The following is an 18,689-nucleotide window of genomic DNA, read 5'->3' on the forward strand; positions in this document are numbered from 1 at the left end:
GACAGGGAAGGGTTGGAGGGGAGCCTTGCTCTTCCCTCCGCTCTTCCCACTGGCCTGGCACGTGGGACAGGACTTGCAGTGGTGTCCTACATCTGCTTTCATTCTGGGCCAGTAGAAGTGGGTCACGAGGCGACTGTACGTTTTGTCCTGGCCCAAGTGGCCTGCGAGGGGAACATCGTGGGCCAAGCCCAGGAGGAGGTTTCGGAAGCGTAGGGGTACCACCAGCACCCGGCCGGACCCTAGCTCCACCGACTTCTGTTCGCTGTACAGAAGGTCATTCTCCCAATACACCCGGTGCGTCCCCGTCTGGTCGCCTGCGGCCTGGGCCTCTGCCAGTTGCCGGGGCCCGACCAGGGAGGGACAGGTAGCCTGTTCTCGGCAGAACACTTCTCGGGAGGGGCCCCCCTCATGGCGCCAATGGGCTAATTCGGGCAGGTCGCCTACCTCGGTGACTGGGGTGGAGTCGGAAGGCGGGGGTTCGTCACTGGCGATCGGCTCTTCTGGTGGGGGAATGGGGGGACCCTCGGCTGGGATCATCCTATCTTCAGGGATCGGGGCGTCGTCGACTTCCCTCAGGGGGGTCAGTCGAGCCGCCATGGATCGAGTGGTGGCGCACACCCACTCAGGGAGGCCCATCATCCCTAGGTGGGTTTTGCGCTCAACTTGTCCCCAGGGGGAACTTTCCAGGTCGTTCCCCAGGAGACAGTCGACGGGCTGGGAGGTTCTCACTGCAACCTTTAGTTTACCGACCACCCCTCCCCACTCAAAGGGCACCAGGGCTACCTTACATAGGCTTTCTGTGTTGTCGGCTGAAATGGCAGGGCAAAAGACGTTGGGGAGGACCTGGTCTTCGTGTACTAAATGGCTGAGGACACCGGTGATGCTGGCCCCGGTGTCACGGAGGGCTTCTACTTGGTGGCCATTGATCGTTACGAGCTGCCCATATTTCTTTGTGTTAGAGGGCAGGAGGCTCCCAGGGACCATCGCCCTATCTCCTAAGGATACTAGGGCCATAGCTGCGGGTTCCCACTCCTCGGCCTCCTCAACCTCCTCCCCCAGGGCTACATTGGCTATCTGTCTAGCAGGGAGTGCTGCCTGGGTGGTGCGTGGGGCCATGGGGCATTCAGGGTCGTTGGCGTAATGCCCGGGCTTCTGGCAACGGAAACAAGTGATGGTTACCCGGTGCCCCCGTCTAAGGGGGGGGCGGATACAGCTGGTGGGGGTGCCGGGAAAGGTGGAGGTTGGGACTTCGGTGGACTAGCTTGGGACTCTCTCTGCCCTCCCTGGTTTCCCCCCCCTCTCTGGCGGGGTGGTCCCTGACTGGCTCGGGGGTACTCTCCTACAGGGCCCCGGGAGACCCGGGTGTTGGTCCAGCGATCCGCCTCGACAGCCAGCTTTCTTGGGTCCGTGAGCTTGCTGTCGAGCAGATGCTGGCATAGTTCCACAAAGCAGTTGGCCGCCAGGTGTTCCCACAACATAAGGTCGGTTAGTTCTTCCATGGTGGTTACCTTGCTGCCCTTGATCCACCCATCGAAGGCGCGGCTGAAGAAATTCACATATTCCACCCAGGTGGTACCCGGGATCTTCCTGCAGTCCCGGAACCGCTGGCGGTACATCTCCGAGGTGAGGCCGTACCTTGTGAGGAGGGCCGCTTTCATGTGTTCATAGGAGGTTTGCATGGAGGTGGGTAGGTCGAGCAGGGTGTCTCTTCCTTCGCTCAGGAATCGTCCCCATAACCCAGCCCCCCAATCCTTCTGCGGGACCCGATGGGAGGTCATGGCGACCTCGTAGGCCCGGAACCACTGCTGAATGTCATCATTTTTGTAATATTCTTTGACCACATCCTTGGGGATGTGGACCTTCTGCTCCGTCGGGGCGGCCACCTCCCGGTTCCCCGGGGGCCGCGTTTCTTCGCTTCTTGCTTTCAATTCTATTTCCTTCAGGCTGCGTTCATGTTCCAGTTGAAGTCTCCTTCCCTCGTGTTCTCGTTGGAGTTTCTTCTCTTCTAGTTCTCCTTGTACTCGCAACTGTTCTACTGCTAGCTTTTTCTCGGCTAATTTCAACTCGCCCTCAATTTTGAGTTTGGCTAATTCGAGCTCGTGATGGCGACTTTTTTCTCTGTCTGCGAGTTCCTCCGGGGATAGGCCCCCGTCTGGTACGAAGCCTCGCACCTGGTTGCTGCTGCGTTCTCCTTGGGAGGGTCCCGCTTCGTCGTGGGGCTCCCCCGTTCCTTCTGGGCGGGAGGCTCCAGAATCCACCCAAGCTTTCAGTGCCTTTTGCATATCTTCTTTGGTGTTGAGACCAGTGGTAGCGATTCTGAGTTCCTTACAGAATTGTTTTAGTTCCTTGTGAGTGTACTCTTCCAGCTGTTCCACCTGGAACACGGTACTGGCGTCGTTTTCTATGAGAACCACGGCGTTTCCTTCTGCCATCTTTGTCGGTAGTGCGTCAGCCGTTCACGGTACGATCTCTAGATTATGGGCCCGAATCCCGTCGCTTGCCACCAATGTTAGAAGGCCGCCTCAGAGGGGCCCGGAGGGGGCCCTGACTGCCCTGAGACCCACCCTCGAGGTATCGTAGCCGGGCACTGGCGGGAGACTCCTCAGGGGAGGTACCTCGTATCTAGGATCGCACACTCGGCACCACACGACAGAGAGACACCACACGAGGAGTTCTTAAGAGCAAATCTTTATCAGATCGAAGTGGTAGGATCTTTATGATCAGCCAGGCAAATATATACAAGCAGAGCGTGGGCTCACAGAGTCTTGGAGGGGGTTAGGAGGTAGCGGGACAGTCTTTGGGGATATGGATCAAATGCAGGAGCGTACCCGGCGCACAGCTCACAATCCTCGAGCTGGGGGATACGCTTGTCGTCGTGGGGTCCGGCGGGACCAAGAGAGTCGGTGGGAGCCGCGAGTCACTCAGCAGGGCTCGGTTACAAGTTCGGTGGTCTTACGATCTTCGAGGAGCCGCGAGTCACTCAGCAGGGCTCAAGCACAAGTTCGGAGGTCTTACGATCTTCAGGGAGCCGCGAGTCACTCAGCAGGGCTCAAGCACAAGTTCGGAGGTCTTAAGATCTTCAGGGAGCCGCGAGTCACTCAGCAGGGCTCAGGTGTTCCAAGGCGAATCTGCCGGACAGTCCCAGAGCACCCCTTGTTATAGGGCGACCCCTCTTTGATGTCCGGAGTCTGTGCAGGCAGGGGTCTTGTCACCTGGGGGTCGCTTGTTGGGGTTTCCTGCCATTGTCTTTTGATCCTTTCAGGGCTGGGTCGGGAGGAGTCCCAGACACCCAGCAGGCGTGGAGCCAGCCCTCGGGGAGGCCGGCAGGTCGATCGAAAGCCACCGTCCCATGGAAGCGCAGAGGTGTGATAGAAACTGCTCCTCCCTCTCTCATCCCAAGGGGAGCGTGATGTCCTCCAGCCGGAGTGGCGCCTCTAGGCCAGGGTCGCGCTGGGGCCGGGCGGCCATCTTGGTGCATGAAGTGGGCACGCGGGCCCGGTGTGGCCGAAGGGAGGAAGGCCACGGACGGGGAAGTCCGGGTGGGGTGCGTGTGAGTTCTGGTGGGAAGGATCGGCTAGGCCGTGGGTTTGGGGGCTGGTGTGAGGTGCAGGGGCCAGGTCTAGCTATGTTACGAGGGCCGGGTCTAACACGCGTCATGATACATTTTTATGAATTGTGTGTCTTAGCAACATTATCTGCCTCTTACGCCGTCCATGCAAATGAAACATGGATAAGTGATTTGTCGCACGTTCAGGAGCTTAGTTGTAAGGCCCCCTTCTTTTTTGACCTACAAGGCCTATACTGAATTTTATTTGCACAACCTTGGTTGCGTTTTGCTCTCAAAAGTGAAATAGGATTACAAATCGGACATTGAACTAAACGGAGGCACAGCTTCTAGGATTGTTCTAACGGAGTGTACAATAATTCCTAACTCCCAGTACCTGTCCTAAAAGAATAGCACAACTGTATATGATCCAGTTACAGTCAATAATGAGTTGTCTTAGTCCCCTTTATTTATTAAAACAATTAACTGCATTGTTGTAAAGTCTAGAACACAGATTTCTCTTTTGGGAGCAAAGATAAGGAATAGCTTACAATGTACATTTTACATCACAAAGTTGAAATTTCTAAACGTCTTCTTCATTACAGAACAGGCAACCACATTGTTAGTACATTAAATCACAATCGTTCTCTTCTGTTCAGGAATTTCCAAAGCCTGACTAATTTACCAATTTCTAATTTCCAAGGTTTTGCGATCATTTTTAGGCCAAGCACCTTTAGATATCTGCTACCACTCATGTAAACACAAAAAACACTCATCATCCGGGGTTTTACCTCAGCCACCCTCAGCCATTAGTCTGTTTGGGTCGGTCCCTTTCAGCCATGTTTTTAAGAACAGGTCATTCACATTTTGTTCAGGCCACAGGAGTATTAGTTTTAGAGTTTAATGTTTGCTAATAGGTATGTTTTTCCTCCTACCTAGAGACCAAACAATTCCAGATGTGTATAGACATTAAAGAATATCTATTAACTGTAAAAGAGGTGGTTTATGATCCTTAAAGTGTTTTCACACTGAGTTTGATGCTGCACCAACGGCGGCTGTGCACCTAAATATGATTTTCACCTACACGTGTTTCTGCACTCCAGTTGATGTTGCACCATTGACAATTTTGAATCCAAGAGATTATTCACCAAAACATGCCTTTAGTCTAAAATGTGATTTGTTTACTCGGATACCTCTTTTCACATTTGCTGTAAAGTGGATTATGCACCTACATGTGAATTCTGCTTCTAAAAGTGTTCCATACAACTGCAGATCTAGGACAAAAGATATGTTTACAAACGAATGATAACATGAAAATGTGGATTTGTGCTCCAAAACGTTTTTCAAACATGTTGCATTTGTACCTTTTTTTTTTTACGAAAGTGTTAATGTACAATGATTAACTCCTATTGCGCCAAATAGACATCTTACTACTCCAGTTTCACTCTGACGAATCTAAAACAAAGAAAAAACTTGCTATCACATCCGATTCCAGGATGCATTTAACACAGAGATCATGTTGCCTTCTGGCCTACTCAAACCTACCCTAAACGTTTGTAAATGCCAATCTCCGAAAGCCGCCACTAGTTCCTAATCGCTGACAAATACCAAAGTCTGAGATCGGGCTGTAAACTGACTTACTCTTTTTTCTATTTCTTCTTGGAACACAAAAATAACTTATGGGAAAAACGTATTGTAGAAATGTGCTGCACCTCATCCTGTATTAAAATGGGAAGGTCAAGGTACTATCCGTAGAAGTGAACCTCCATATGTTTCACCATATTGTTTGACAGACTGAATAATTAACGCTTTTATCATTGCCAAGGAACTTTACAAGGATACTGGGACTACTATTTCTAGTGACCAGGACACTACTAGCTCAACGATCTCCTCTATCATGGTCTACCCATTACCACCAACACACTCACTGGTGAATGATGCCAGCCACGATAACGCCAGTGTAAGTCATGGTAGTCATGGTCAAGACCTGGACCCAAGTTACTCTTGAACCGACAAACCGAAATACTGTCAAGAAACAGACGTACAGACCTCTACCGCCCACTGTGCCTCAAAGCGGACTCCATCAATCAGTTAATTCACTGGTTCAGTTTACCTGCAGCAATACAACAGCACAGAACTCAACTCTTCAAGGAAGGACTCTACCATCCATAGGCCTGACTGACACACACGCTGCAAGATTACCTGCCTCATGCTTCATTACAGCCACTTTCTACAGTCAACAGCACAAATGGCTTAATACCCCCCCACCATCAAATGAACTGCTTGCGATCCAACTGAAAGTGACTCACCGGCATGAGAATACACAGGCCGCAAAATACTACTTTCCATCTCTCTCTGCAGCGAGCTCGCTTCAGCCAGGGGCTGCTCTCACAATGTCCCATCCTTTATACTTCATTCAGCATACCTACTCCTGAAAAGTACAACTTGATCTTCAAACCACAATCCTCCACGCACATTCCCTCTAATGTACCACACTCACCTAAAAATTGCTTGCTCACAGATCCCACAACACATTCGATTATCATATTTATCAGAGCTAAATGCCCCCCACATAATAAAAGATCGATCTGGCCAAGCAATCTCAGAACAAGCACCAGCTCTGACCCCAGTGACACATTTCCTACACATCACATCAAAGCGGTCCTTCTGCAGTCTAATGCAGCTTCCGTGCTTACCCTCATCTAATACTCTGAGCTTAACACAATTGCACTTGCAAAATCCTAGTTCTGCGCATTCTCAATTTGACTTTCCTACCACAGGGACTAAACATCCTCTTCATAAGTAGAACAGAAGAAAAGTGCGTGGATTAGGTTTATGCACAAGTAGTTCCTTAAAACCAAAATTATTGGCTCAGACACCTCTTTATTGTTCCAATACATCACTGTGGATACAAACATGACACTTAAACCACTTAGGTTGGCCATCTTAGACTGCCCACCAAGCAGCAACAGCCGCTTTCTTGATGGTTTTCTTGATTATGCCAACTGGTCAACGCACCTCGTGCTGCGATTAGACTTTCCTGAGAGTTTAAATCTCCACTGAGGAAAAGATGCAGGCCCCCACGCCTCTCAACCCAAATCCTTTACAACTGGAAACACCACCTACTCTCCAAGTTGCACCTTCATTATCAACAGTAAGACTCCACCCCATGCTGATTTTCATAAAGAAACACCACATACAAATCTCGAATCCTCTCAAATTAGACTAGTCACACAACTTTTTAGATCCTTTCAAAATGCCGACTTTAACACACCCGCCTCATGATAAAACCACAGAGAGAATTGGTAACATTTAGAGACTTCAAACACAATGAGAAAAAGCACTGGTAAACGCCAAAAGGTTTAGCTTAATTGTGCTATCGCATACACATACAAGCAGGATCAAATAAGTATATTGTTTGCATCCCATGTCTGTGCAAACCATCACTCAGATGAAGAATTATATACAATCCCCTGAGGCCAGGTCAGATGTCAAGGTTCTAGTATCTGGAGCTCAGGAGCCTTGGCCAACGCTAGAGCAAGATTGGAGCTAAGACTTCAAAATAAATGCCCAAACAGGCGGGAGTTGTGGCCTAGTAGAAGGCTTTTTTTGCAACTGTCTTTTACCCAACGGCAATATTAACAATACACTTAGGTAGTTTACCTACATATAACACATGGACTGGAGGGAGCCTGCAGTCAGCAGTGAATCTGCTATGGGGCAAGACTAAGCAGGTTCATCAGTGGATGTGTACAGACAGGCATGAAGGAATTGCTGGAAGCAGGCGACTGATATGAACCCAAAGAGTCCAACGCACTAATAAAAAGAAGATACACATCACAGAGAACACACGAGACCCAAAATGATGGCCATGATTATTGCCAAAGTGAGTTTGCACACTGGAGTAAAATTTAGAATAATGTAATCTTTGTGTAAGGTACCAAGAAGAGCAACCTGAAAATTAGCCAGACAAGGTAATCACCCTTCTGATGAACCGATCCATCCTTTGCTGCAATGGCTCGACAGACAGACTTCCAGGTGCAAGCGCTTCACAAGGACCACGGAGCACGTATGGACTGCACTTTAACAGTTTTGGAGTAACCTTCTAATAAGGGCTGCAAATGGAGTTTGGCAGTTTTCAACCAACTGAAGGCTTCAATTAAGGCAATATTTGTTTACTGCTACTGTCCAGAGAAACTGCAAATGCTCGCTGCAGATGCTTAGTTGATCTTGGTTATAGTATTTAGTGTGTAATTGAAGTAAAGTGCTATCAACAACGATAGACATTTCATATCTGCCTCTGGTGCCCTAAAGATGATCTGGGCCCCATTTCCAATTTTTCAATGCAGACCTCCATACTTAGTACACTAAAGTGGTGTGACCGTACCAGTTTATTTGGGTAATCCATTACTTTCCGCATGTTATGGGACCTTGCCGCACAGCTCCAAATGGGTTTCAGTTTGTGTCGTAAACTACGTACTGCAAGCTCAGGTTTTGTGCAAAAGGACAAACATGTCTTTTTGAGATTTCATTGGCTGAAGTAGTTGCGAACACAGCCTTGATGAGACGAAGGCAAACTGGCTCATGAACTAGGAGACCGCTAAATTGAGTACTATTATAAAAGGCAGCACAAGTTGTTCTACAGAGTTCTCCCATAAAATTTTGGTATGATGAGACATTAACTCAATAGCACAGTTTTTGCCTAGGCAATAGAAAGAGGGAGAGGCTACCAGAATATGGTCTTGCAATGCGATAACGTCCGTTTGCAGAGAAGGCCCTTCCTGGTAGAGAGTCAACGCACTTCAGTGCCCCCTGAATGTGACGTGATTTTAGGACTGGGACATCACACAGCATTTCTGAAAGTAAATTTTCGGTTGGAGTCTGCTCAGAAGCTAGACATTTGGCCATGTAAATTAATTAACTTAGTTTTTCTGGTAAGACTTTCCTGCACTCTCTACTGTAATCTTTTTTTGGTTCAGTAGTGATACTTCTGACATACTTGATAAAGTCCTAATTTGGAACAAAACAGAGAACCATGGCCTTTCAGAATATACTTTTTCTTCTTATTAGCAGTTGTTTGAGGACTTTTATTTGTACCCACAGGTGACATGTACCCTACAGTTTCAGAAGTATGAAAGTAAAACTTAATTCTACTTATCTGATACCGGCAACACCTAGTTTCATTGATACCGCCGTTATGTGCCCGGGTTAGGCCCAAGTAACGAAGCAGCACTTTTCTTAAATTGTCTTAATTTGGCACAATAACATTTCTGCTGTGAACTTTTGCACATATTTGCGTGCACGACAATATTGGATTAGCTCTTCTGAAACTAGCTTTGCATAAAGTATCACAATGCCTTGACCACCATGTACAAGACCTCTTTACGCACTATGTACAAATCTTGTTCTATATTCATCCATGGGGCGACAGGGCTATCTACAGATCCATAACATTGCTAATCTATACATACATTACAAGGATGCTTTCTATTATAAATAATGAGCATCCCAAAAGATTAGCAGAGGAGACACTTCATCAGCCACTGAGGGTCCCTGCATTCTGAAACTTCACCATGCAGCAGTCCCACATCTCTGTGAGGGGTGTCCAGTTCAACAACAAGACGGGGTCCTACATTCCCTCCTGCCCGGTAATGGGGTTGGATCGTCCCTTGGGTGAATTCTTGGCCCCACACCTACACACACCCTAAGTACACGCAGAGTAGGGTTTGCATAGTAGAAATACACCCGATTAGTACCTTGTTTATATGCCTGCATATATACACTGTTTAGGGACCTTGGTAGAACTGAATCTACAATTTACTCTTTTGTTGCTTGTAATCACTTTCATCTGCTTCTGCCTACTGATGATCGCAGCACATGTATTCTATACAAGACTAACGTTGGTTCAATAAATATATTGAAAGCGTCCCACTGTGTATTCTCTGCATATTTCCCTGAGCCGAAGTGACTGAGCGAAAGATTCTGACCCGTTACCATGATCCCTGAGGAGTCAGGGTTGTCGTGTACAGTGGTTGCCAGAAACTATTCACTCCCTGGTAAGATTAGGGGGCATATAGTGGCACTGTGAGCTAGCTGGTCTCTAGGTCAACAAAACCTACAGGGGAAGGAGGAGCCAAGATGGCGGACGGACAGGACGTCTGAGCTCCCGGCTCCGCAGCCCGTCTGTTGTTTACATGACATCCTGATCTTTAATCCTGCCTACGGCGCGAGCAAATGTAACCACGAATGCGCTGATACTTCCCGCATTCCTCCGATGTTCCCGCCGGCTTTTTTGGTCGAGGATTCATAGAGTTTGCCGACTTTGGACTTTGCCCATGCATTCTGGCCCGACCACCACCGCCGGACACCGCTTATCACGTACGGTGAGACGACCTGGGGCTGGACCGGCGCCGGGGGAAATGTGACCGGACGTGGAGTGGGCGGCCTGGCGGAGCCTTCTTCGCGACGGAGAGAATTCCTGTACGATTGGGTCCGGGCTGGCGAATCTTCCTTTGTCCTCCTACCAGCGGTCAGAGCGGTGACCGTTTGAGAGCGCCCACCACCCGCATTGCAACACAGCCGAGGGCTCTCCCATCGTGTGAGCCCCGTATAGCGAGCAGCAACTCCTCTTGCCCTCACTATTGTTCCTCCGTCCTATGGAGTCGCCCTCACCCCTCCGAGGTGGGCTGGCGGCAGAAATGGTGTCGGTGCCGGTCTGCTTCGCCGGAGAGGCGGAGGCCGCCATGTCCCTGACGCAGGCTTCACTGCCTGCTGTCGAGCTGGAGGGTGTCCCGGTGGCGCCTTTACATACAGTCGGCGTGCTGCAGCAGGGAGCAGACCTGACCTATGGTGATATCCTTCTAGCCCTGGGGGACTTGCGGGCGACATGGTGCCAACGCACTCGAGAACTGGAGTGGAAGATCGATGCTGCTATGCCATCCAGGGAACTACTGCGGTTGTCTGACCCCCCAATGCCTCTCATTCCCTTCGAGGCGGATACAAATTGGCGACAGGGGGGTACTATGGATCGTCCTCTCCCTGGTTACAGTGTCGAGGGTTTGTCTAATGATCAAGTTGCAGATACAAAGCTCCCTTCCACTTTACAAGCTGAGACTCTGCCTCTGCGGGTGTTGCCGTGTCTGCCTCAACATCGCCGGAGTGTGTGCCGTTCGGTGGGGAAAACTGTGTTTGTCACTATCGATGTGGTGATGGTCTATGACTGGGAACTCTCGCTTCTTCTCCCTCTGCGTCTTCTTTGCCGTGAGCGGCCATCTTGCTCCTTTGTTCTGCCTGAGGTACACTCCCAGCGGCGGCCATGTTTGGTGGGGTCTCCGCGTTCAGGCCAGGGTTGATGGTGCCTCCCTTGATGATCCTGCTTGACCGCCTGGCATGACCCGGACTAGAATATTTGCTTATGTATCGGTTGTGCCGCATGTGTGTAAATTGCTACTGTTTACCGCGGGGGTGGATCTGTGGGGCCGCTCAGGATCGGGCCGGGGCTGGGCGATTTTCTTTAGTTTGCTGTACGTATTGGCGGGCGGGGACTAGGATGAGGCTGCTAATTATCTGCTTTGCTCGCACATTTGAAATGGAGTCTCCCCACCTGCCGCTTTGCTTGCTTCTTCAGTTGTGCTGATGATTTTCAGGGTGGGGGATGCTTAATGGGCTGTGGTGACCGGGAGTATGTAACATTTCCTCCTCCTGCCTTCTCTGGGAGTCGGAGACTGGGAGGTTATTTCCCACTCTCCGGACTCTCTTTCCTACTTGGGGTTCATTTGGGGCGACAGGCATGCCTATTGGGGGGGGTGGGCCATGGCCTTCCGCTGGTATGCAGGGTGGGGGGATGGGATGTGTTCTATGTCTTCTTCGTCTCTATGGCCCTCTCTCTCTTTCTTTCTCCCTTCCTCTTTGGTTTCCTTTTCTTTTATGTTTCTTTGTTTCTTCGGGGTCGGGGTTCAGTGTTAGTAAGGAGCTTATTGTGTTTTATCATTCTGTGGTATAGTGTATGCTCTTCGTCCCTGGATGGTGGCCACCTGTCTCCTTACCAATGCCTTCCTATATAACGCTTCCTTCTGGGTGCTCCGTGAACGGTGATGTCTCTCCTGGTCAGTGATTAGCTTCGACTCTGTTCGAAGTACACTACGTTGTACTCGACAACACCATAAAATTAAACCTTTTCTTATCCTGACATTATTGTTCTATGTTCTCCAATGTCATAGCGGCCGGCCCCGAGGGGGTTGTAGGCAGACGCTGTGTATTGTGCATCTATCGAAATAAAGGTTTTTAAAAAAAAAAAAAAAAAAAAAAAACAATATAAACACAACCCAGTCTTACAGTGGTGCTTCGTTTTGCTTTCGAAGGACCCTTCTCAACTCCTACTTGCATAGACTCTTCTTGAGTCAACGTGTCCATGGAAACTTCTGTTCTACATGCCGAAAAACTCTATGGAATGTAACGCAGTTTCCTCAAGACTTTCTTTCTCGCATTATTTCACTTTTGTTCTCTGTGTTCACTGAGGTCCACTAAATCAATAAATTGAAAAATTAAGTTAAACATTGTGAACTAAAAAAAAAAAAAAAAAAAAAAAAACAAAACCTACAGGGGTGCTCGGATTCAGTCTAGGCACTTCACCTAAAGTTTGTTGTCCAACAAACATGCAGATCCTATTGATTAGTAGAACTACACAACACTGTCTCTGGTTGCTCTCTTCAAATATATGCTAATGCTGGAAATTATATTAAGGGGAACATGGTATGGAAGACTTCAGCCTTATTTAGAGCTTTTCTCTGAACTGGGCTACTACTTTTTGTTCATTGCACTACTGAAAACTGTGTCTGTTCTCTAAATGCATCCGCTGATGGGAAGGATTTACTGTATCACACATTTAGGGCCTACTAACCAGGTCGGCCGGAAAGCCTCCAACCGCTGGTTGGAGGCTTTCCGATCGAAATTGTAGGTTTAAAGTCTGGCCTCCATATTATGAGACGGCTGTCGGAGTTTAAACCGGCAGGGGAATCAGACGCAGTTCCGATAGGCTCAAGGAGCTCGTCAGCCAGTTGGAAAGCCCTCATAATCCCTGAAGAATGGCGTTCCCACCATCTGGATTATGATGTAGGATTCCGACAGCCAAGCCATGTCGGCCTTTCCGACATGGATTGGCTGTTGGAATCTGACTTTGGGGGCCCCCTTGCCCTCCGCATTTGGCCCATAGGTGTCCCCTAAACATTCGTGCACTTTCCACATGGTGCATGGCTGCTTAAAAAACTTCATTTTTTTCCAATGGGAGCTTGTGCTGCGGGTGGTTTCAGCCCACCCCACAAGCTACCATTAAATAAAGGAAGTATGCAACCGCACCATGTGCAGTTGCTTTCTAATTGCGCGATTCCTTCCACAAAACTGTGTGTAGGGCAGAGGCAATGTAATGAGGCCCTTAGTTCTGGGTGCCAAGGGCTGCTGGGCGATGGATTGACCCTTCAACAATGGTATCCAAGTGTGAAGTTCAACCTTCAGTATCTGTATCATGGTACACAAGGACATGGTGAAGGGTACATATTCTAGGGAGCATCATTAATATGGTAGTCGATATAGATATATATTGCCGCGCAATGCACTGCTTATGACCCCCCCAACCTTAATATTTAACATTTGCCCCAGGGAGGCGGTGGTACCGGGACTGCGGAAGGGGTGGGGGGGGGGAAGCACAGCCCCCCTGCATTAAAATTATATTCAACCCAGGGGACGTAGCGGTCCTCGGTCCTCGGAGGTTGCGTGCCCCCTGCATTTGTGACATGTTTTGCCCCCGGGAGGTGGTAGTACCAGGGGCTGTGGGGAGGAGGGTGCGGCGTGCTCCCCCCTGAATTTGTGTCATGTTTTGCCCCGGGGAGGTGGCAGTCCATGGGGCTGTAGGAGGCCCCACACATTAGTAAAACATTTGTCCTGGGGAGGTGGTAGTCCACAGGACACAGGGTTGCTGCGAAGGCAACCCCTGCATAAATTATAAAAAAAGCCCCGGGGAGGTGGCGGTCCCCGGAGCTTCAGGGGTCCTAGGAGGGTGGCCCCGTGCATTCCCTTCCGACATATTATAGACATGCCACCGAAACCTGGACCACCGGGGGGCCTGATTCAAAAGGAATTGGGGGAGTGCGCACTTTTTTTTTTTCCTCGGCTGGAATTGCGGATGTGAAACCTTTACAAAAAAAATGCTTTTTTGGCCTAGTGGGACCCCCTCAAGAGGCCTAGGGGGTCAGGGTGTTTCTACCTTGTCCCCTTTTCTTTTTTCTAACGATTTGTTCCTGTGACTTGGTTCAACCGAGTCACAAGATGGCTGCCAACACTTCCTGGTTTGAAGGGTTGGCAGTCAATCAGATCTCAGCACGAGATCAGGAGGGGTCACGGATCCACCGCGTCCCTATGTATACAACTGTAAATTTCTTTAAATAACTCCGCAACAACTGAACATTTAACAAAAAGGTCGCTTTTTGGACCAACAGCTACCTTTCTGCTAAATTTGGTGTAATTAAGTTCAGCCATTCAGGTGGTTGCCTTGTTTAAAACTTCCTATGGAAATTAACATGGAGAAAATGTGATTAGGGACCCCCGCCTTTTTCTCGGACCCAGCATGACGGAGCAGCACAAAACAGCAGGTGAAGTGAGGGTACTAGTTTTGACCAGATTCGTCAAACAAAGCCAAAGTTGTTGGCAAAACATAAAACGCTCTTTGGAAGCTACATCCTAACAATAACTACCTACTGGCAACCACCAGACAGACAGACAGACAGACAGACAGACAGACACACACACACACACACACACACACAGAGACACACACACACGCAGTAATCCTGAACAGTGATAGTACTTCAGACTCCTCTCAAGATGGAGACCAATGAGGCGCACACGGACGTGACCACCACTTATGTTTCCACTAACAGTACTTCAGCGTCAGCTAAAATGACGGTCTGAGTGTGTGCACTACACTTCGCTTTAGATGAACACTGTACATGGACTTCATACATTAACATTTGAACAGGAGGGGACTAGTAAGCCTCCACTTTTGGTAGTACACTTTTCCTTATTAAATTAAAGGTCAATAGGCCGAGTGATAAGGTTACACAATTGTCTATAGATACTGTCACACAGCAAATATTGAATTAAGCTACAAAATGAACTTAAGACACACCTATCTCAGTAAAACACGACTTAACATTTTTGCACCCAAGTAACCAGTAGTTTCGGGATAACCAAACTACGAGGTCAGTCATTGTGCTTCCTCTCATCTACAGATAACCAAATATGGGGACAGCTTATGAATGCCCGCAAGGACACTAGGCAAGACATTAAAACGCATAGGCACTTCAGACAAAAGAGGTATATAGAAAGATACTTTGAGCTTTGCTGTTTTACTTATTGAATTGTCTAACAGAACACAGATTTAACAAACTGGCTTAACACCTAAGCTACGTCCCATCAAGTACGCTGTATATAGACATAAATTAATAATGACCCTCACCAGATTAGTTTTAGTATGCATTGTATGGTTATTGCCTTTATTTACCATTTACTACCCCTGATGAGGCACTGAAGTGCTTCATGGCGAGTAGCACATTACTGCAGAATCCAAGCTATTACGTTCAGTGCAATGAGGGAAAGCACTCCATGCATTTGCTTCACTTGCTCCGTGGGAAATTCAAATTAATAGGATTTATATAACATCGCTAGTAGAGGATTTTTGGTTTATGTAAGTGGCTGGTGGGATAAACAGAAGGCTAGACGAGACTCTGTTGATAATTGGGGTTCAGAGAAAGGAGATGTGCTCAACGGAAAGAGGTGTGGGCAATATACAGAGATACATAATAGACAATAAAGGCAAAGGGACTTGGACTTCAGTAGGATAAGGACAGAGAAAATAGGCCATAGTAAGGATGAGAGGTAAGGTAGAAGGGGTAGTTCGACAGTAGAGGGGAAAAAAAGGTAAACATTTGATAATCTTGTGTCTAGGTTAAATCTTCATGCAGTGTTTTAGTAACATGGGGAGGAAAATTGTCTCAAGGTATAGAAATATCTACACTATTTGATTGTGAGACAGTAGTTTAGTTATGTGCTTTTTGTAAGTACTAAAATCCGGTCGATTGTTTGTTCTACAAAAGGGTTGCTTTTGTATTCGCAAAAGGTCAAGCTTCTGTTAAGTCGAGAGGCCAGACTTAATCTTTTGCATCTTATCTTTATAAAAAAAGGAGCATCGGAGTGTCCATCTGTAATACGGGCATCGCGGAAGACGAAACTTCCGCACCCTTCAAGATGGCGGCGTCCCGATCCGAAGAGGAGGAGGTTAGCGGACTAGTCACGCCGGCAGACGCGGGACTGACGTCGCGGGCCGGAACAAGAAAGAAGCAAGCAACGAGTGGGGGAGAGGAGACGGCGAGGAGAAAGGAGGATCGAGGAGAGGCGGAGAGAGCGCAGGACAACGAAGCGGTGAAAGATCGAGACCCGGGACATTCGGGAGAGCCAGGTGGTGAAAAGAACCGGCGGAGCGGCCGAGAGGAAGCGTCGAAGGGCCAGGGGCCCCCAACCTGTATCACCTCTGTGTCCAGACGTCCCCTGGAGAAACAGGACGCCGACACATCCCACGCTACGGTCCTGGAGGACCGTAGCTTCATGTCAGTGCCTTTCCTTCACTATTTAAAACTATTGACTAGGAGGGGAGACCAGGGAAGACGACCTAAGTCGGGCACTAGTTAGGACCGCTCTTTGCCTCACGCCCCCAGCCCCTCACAAACCGTGGTGATAGTTCGTGCAGGTGGAGGGTCAGCACCACAAATAGCGAAGCATAAGTCATATTACTGACCGGTGGTTGTTTTGTGTTTTTCTTTGTTTCCCCGGGGACGCCAAGCCAATCAGGGAACCAACAAAGGGCTGAAGGGAAGCTGTTTGAAGAAGAGGGACCTGTGGAAGCGCATACCGGACCCGTAATACTTTGTTGAACATTCATTGCTGGACACCCTCGTAACCCCGACTGTGGTTCTGAGTTACCATTGTCTGTTTCTTTTATTTACCCTCAATAAATGGACAAAGTGTTACTACCTCTTTGGTCCTAAGAAAGCTCTGAGTTTGTACTGATTACCTTCAAAGGGGATCAGGTGTAGGTCCTGGGAGGTCATCTTTTCACACCATCATGGACAGGTTGGGAATAACCAGTTGTTAAACTTTCTTCTGAATTCCAGGTTACTGTTAATGGCTCCTATTTTTACTAGGAGGGATTTCCACAGTTTGGCAGCGTGTATGGGGAATGCAGGGCCACCGACTGATTTCATCTTATATGGGGAAATTATTAATCACAGGGCAAACCCAGAATGCCAGTTCCTAGACAGGAATAATTTTCACCTGGAGATATAACAAACTTAACCAATCATCACCTTGTGAGTGACACACTGGAATCTTTGCCTTTTTGATGTATAATGTGTACAATCTGCTGTGTCTGTATAGCCAATTTATGAAGACAGCGTTTTGATTCCTGCCATGCCTGTTGAAGTGTTGTGGTTTGTCCTTTTACTCTTTTCAAGTCCTCATTCATCAAGTAGCTTTCTTTGGCCTTTTGGCCTATTTTGAGACATTTTAGTGGGATAGTTATCTCAAATGATGTTGTCATCCAGTCTCACAACTTCTTTTATTGTCTGGAATAAGCCAAACACTAAGAACTTGGAATCCCAACATAGTTCAGTCTGCATGTGGTTGCCCAAAGAGGTGGGCTAGAAGAGTGTATTGGAGGCGTCCTGTTCAGGAGGGAAGTGAGGTGGTGATTGTTTCAGGTGACACAAGAGTCTCTATTGCAGAACGTGGGGTCTAGTGTACCGTCTGCTATGTGGGTCAGTCCAGAGGCAATCTGGAGTAAGCTATGTGTAGTGAGACCTGACAGAGTGGCATTAGATAGAGGCATTTATGGTTTGGCGAACCAAACATTTCGATCATGAAGGACGCATATGCTGGAGTGTCTGATGGATAGATCTGTTATTACATCTAAGGAGGAGTCTGGAATAGCTCTGTGACTGGGTTGAGAATTGTACAATGGAAGGACGTTAAAGGTGAAAATAAACTTTGAAAAAATATATATTTTAAAACTGGGAAAATTTGATGGAAAAGAATAACCTAAAGACTGATTTTTAAATGATAGAACGGTCAAAATCGGGTTGCATGGATTGTGTTGGATACAGTATTGTGTTCATGCAAACTGGAAATCTTCGTTAATGACTTAATCACTAGAGATGAAACGGCGCAGAGCAGATACTTTTTTAGAGTGAGTTGTTGAAATCTGAGCACAAGTAAAACATGTCTAGCACCCTACAAATATAATGCCAAGGCAGAGAGGCTTTGGGCACAGCAAACGTTGCTGTACCACAAACAAATCTCAATATTTGGGAGTGGATATATTGTGCTGCAAAAAAAAAAAAAAATCAGCTGTTATTACCCAATTGAATATCCAGAGTCTGACTTTACAGGGCTGAATGAACGAATGGACCTGTTTGGATTCAAACTTGTGATGTGATAATACGTGGTTGCTAATGTAATGCCTTGAAGTACGATTATTGGATATGTACACATTGGTTTGCACCTTTGGTGTTAGATGCACTTTTCCTCATTTACTTTCTCTTCAGTTTCAGTACCTTCACTCTGGAGATGAAAGTCTTTCAGCTTTAAAAAAAAAAGTTCATGGCTCTTAGAGCCAGACTGAGATTTAATTTTAGGTGATGCTCATCTGCATTCGTATGGGTGAGTAAGTATACAGTCATTATAGTAATGGATTACAAGTGATTGAAACCTAAAAAGCAGTGTGCTGTGTTGCCGTAGTTCAATAGGGTTGTTCGGCGGAAGGAGAGGAAGGGGGGCTTGCATAGGAAACAGTAAATAGCCCTTGGAACTAAAAAACACAATCAGATTTCAACATCATTGGAATTCTGCCACACTGTTGGCTAAGACCTCTTGGCAAACTAGTCGAATGTAAAAATGTAAACAATTCTTGGCTGCTGTGTAAAGAGTGCATGGAATATACACAGAAGCAGAGCTTTGTACTTGGCTGCGACATAACTACACATATTTACAGGAGTTTACGCCCAAACCAGGCAATTCATTGCAAAAGGTACTATGCTTTCCT

General features: G+C 47.7%; 1 protein-coding gene across 4 annotated transcripts in view; it reads right to left on the reverse strand.

Moving 5' to 3' along the window:
- Positions 1-18,689, reverse strand: part of AP1S3 (adaptor related protein complex 1 subunit sigma 3) — a 252,787-nt gene that overhangs the window by 14,229 nt on the left and 219,869 nt on the right. The window lies entirely within an intron of this gene.

This window comes from Triturus cristatus, chromosome 11 (assembly GCF_964204655.1).
Source record: "Triturus cristatus chromosome 11, aTriCri1.1, whole genome shotgun sequence".
Classification (NCBI taxonomy): domain Eukaryota; kingdom Metazoa; phylum Chordata; class Amphibia; order Caudata; family Salamandridae; genus Triturus; species Triturus cristatus.